At 42.8% G+C, this 3504-nt stretch overlaps 1 pseudogene; it reads left to right on the top strand.

The window, feature by feature from the left end:
• Positions 1-229: 229 nt before the first annotated feature.
• Positions 230-2315, top strand: LOC133055579 (putative high mobility group protein B1-like 1; annotated as a pseudogene).
• Positions 2316-3504: the final 1189 nt, after the last annotated feature.

Genomic DNA, 3504 nt, shown 5'->3' on the forward strand with positions numbered 1-3504 from the left:
GCCCTTCCCACAACCACTCTCTCAAGGGCCCAACCTGGGCGGAAGGGATTGTGTTGGGGATCCAACAGCCTGGGGTGCTGATCTCTCCCAGAGCGGAGGTGTGGGGTGACGGGAGTCCCCCCTCCCCACCAAGCCTGAGCCACATGTGCTGGGAAGTTCATTTCCCCTTGTTTTGCAGAACGGGCTCAGGGATTGACCCCAGGAGTGACCCCAGTGTCAGGAGGCATTAATGATCTCCATACGGGCAATAAACAGGCAGACCGGCTGGTTTGGTGTGGAGGTGCCCTGGAATGGGGCCGCCTTATTAGCCTCACATTCGCTCAAGTGTAGAGGCTTAATTAGCAAGGGCTTCCTCCCCCAAACATCCTTGAGCTCCTTGGGTACATGGTTGGAGACATTGGAGCCCTCTGGCTGGTTCCTCTGCTCCTTGTAGGCCTCCTCAAGAGGCAACCTCTTCAGGGGTCAGCTTAGTCATTTGGCCACTTCCAAGAGGAATTCTTGCTTGCTCCTGATAAAGCCTCTCTTCTTTTTAAAAAGCCTCCAAAGGCCAAATCCACACCTTCTGAGTCACCTCACTTTTTTGTCTATAAGAACCCAGGAACAAGAAGACCTTCCTCTTCTTTAACTTAACTCTCCCTAAACCCTATTTTCCCAAGAGCAAGGGGACTAAGTAGGTGGTTATCAGCCTTTTGGGGGGGGCAGTCTTTAGCAACTGTCCAGACTATGAAAAACACAATCTGATTTGTCATATTTCCCTCCAAATGTATTTCCATCAGGTTGGTCACTTGTTCTAGGTGCATGACTCCCACCCACTCTAGTGGGAGAGACAGACTTGTAAACAAATGCCCAGTAATAAATGGGGCTCAGGGCTGTGATCTATTTCCATGTTAAATGCGAAGAGAGTACAAAAGAGGGGATAACTAACTCACATCCTTCCACAAGTTTCCATGAGGAGATGACATCTGAGTCCATCTTTGAAAGATGAATATGTGTAGGATCCTGAGAGATAGAGGATGTGAAAAGGAAGTCCGAGGAGAGCGGAAGGGCAAGTATTGGGTTGGCCAAAAAGTTTGTTTGTGTTTTTCCTAACCATCTTATGAAAACCCCTAACAAACGTTTTGGCCAAAGCAATATAAAGGTTCAGGGGCTTTCCTGATGGCTCAGTCGGTAAAGAATCCACCTGCAGTGCAGGAGACATAGGAGACACTGCTTCAGTCCCAGGGTTGGGAAGATCCCCTGGTGAAGGAAATGGCAACCCACTCCAATATTCTTGCCTGGGAAATCCCTGGCGGGCCACAGTCCAGGGGGTCTCAAAGAGTCAGACACAATGGAGTGATTAAGCACGCACAATACAAAGGTACAGAGGGCATGTTTGAGGAGCAGCATAACTGCAGTGGTAGAAAATGAAGCTTTGTAGAAAGGTACAGTCTGGGAACGGCCTTGTAAACCCTGTTAATTACTCTATCTAGGTAACAATTGCAGGACATTGAGCTCCTCAGAGACAGCGCAAATGAGAGCTCAACAGGTACTGAGTGACTCAGCCTCGCTGAGGAAAAATAATTAAACATGAGCAAGGAGAGCCTAAGAAACTGAGAGGCAAATTGTCATCATATGCATTCTTTGTGCAGACTTGCCAATTTGCACAAGAAGGGAAGTCCCTTGCAGTCCAGTGGTTAAGGACCATTCGTTTTCCAATGCAAGGTTTGATCCCTGGTTGGGGAGCTATGATCCCACATGACTCATGGCCAAAAAAATCAAAAGATAAAACAGAACTAATGTTGTAACAAATTCAATAAAGATGTTAAAAATGGTTCACAGAAAAAAAAAAATCTTAAAAAAAAGAAGAAAAGCACAAGAAGAAACACCCAGATGCTTTAGTCAGTTTCTTGGAGTTTTCAATAGACCATGTCTATAAGGAGAAAGAAAAATTTGAAGACGTGGCAAAGGCAGATAAGGGCCATTGTGAAAGAGACATGAAAACCTATGTCTCTCTTAAAGGGGAAACAAACAGAAAAAAAAGGTCAAGGGTACCCAAGAGGCTTCCTTCAGCCTTTTTCTTATTTTATTCTGAGTTTGACCCCAAATTCAAAGGAGAGCATCTAGGCCTATCCATTGGTGATGTTGCAGAGAACCTGGGAGAGATGAGGAACAACACTGCAGCAGATGACAAGCAAGCAGCCTTATAAAAAGAAGGCTGAAGGGAAAATATGGACAGGATATTAGTGTCTACTGAGCCAAAGGAAGCTGACATAGCAAAAAAGAGAGTCATCAAGGCTGAAAAAAAAAAAAAAAAAAAACAAGAAAAAGAAGATTAAAAGGGGGAGGAGGAGAAAGAGGAAGAAGATGATGATGAATAAATTGGTTCTATTGAAGTTTTTTTTTTTTTTTTTTCATGCCGTTAAAGCATTTATGGAGAAGGAAATGGTATCCCATTCCAGTATTCTTGCCTGGAGAATCCCATGGACAGAGGAACCTGGCAGGCTACAGTCCATGGGGTCGCAAAGAGTCGGACACAGCTGAGTGACAAAGCAGCATAAAGCAGTTAACTCCCTCATACACAACTCCTTTTTAAGAAACAACTGAAATGTAAGGCTGTGTAAGATTTGTTTTTACACTGTACTGTGTCTTTTTTTTCCCTATAGTTACACTACCAAATGTGTCTTTAGCTAGCTCTGTCCTGGTGGTATTTTCAATGGCTGCTAACCTGATACAGTGTGAGGGTTATAAATTGGCATGGAAATTTAAAGTAGGTTCTTTTTGGGCTTCCCTGGTGGTCCAGTGGCTAAGACTGCACCTCCCACTGCAGGGAGCACAGTTTCAACCCCTGGTCAAGGAACTAAGATTCCACATGTCTTATGGCCAATAATAAATAAGGAAAAAATAAAAAGTACTAAGAAATAAAATAGGCTCTTGTTGGTGCGCCACACAGATTAATTATATATGAGGATGGAAGTCTTTTCATCTTCAGTTGTTTTTGATAAAGTTTATATTAATACAAAATAATTGTTGTTCTGCTACTGAATACCACTCTGTAACTGCAAAAACAAAATATTGCAGCAATTTTGTTGACCATCTGAATTCCTCTAAGTAAATACAATTTAAAAAATCAGTATTGTTGTCCTTTTCCTAGGTCTGAAACTTTTCTTATTGAGAGGAAGCTTGTCTTTTGCCTTCACCCATTTTGGATCACATAAATTATTACCGTGTTTATCTTTTCGATACAGTTAGCTGATAAAAAGCTATTGTCTACACACCTTGTATATGATGAAGGTAATAAAAGTTGAATTGGACCAGAAAAACCCCACAACTCCCTCCCCCAAACCCAAACCAAAAACCCAAGCAAAAACAACAGCAAAAAACTTTATTGAAGGGCAATAGGTAGACATGAAGGGTTTTTAGCAGGAAACAGAACTGGACTGATCAGATTTGTGTTTTTGAAGCTGATTGCTGGTAAGGTGGGTAGATTTAGGGGTGAGGAATGGTAACAAGGATACCAGTTATGAA

This window comes from Dama dama, chromosome 5, assembly GCF_033118175.1.
Source record: "Dama dama isolate Ldn47 chromosome 5, ASM3311817v1, whole genome shotgun sequence".
NCBI lineage: Eukaryota > Metazoa > Chordata > Mammalia > Artiodactyla > Cervidae > Dama > Dama dama.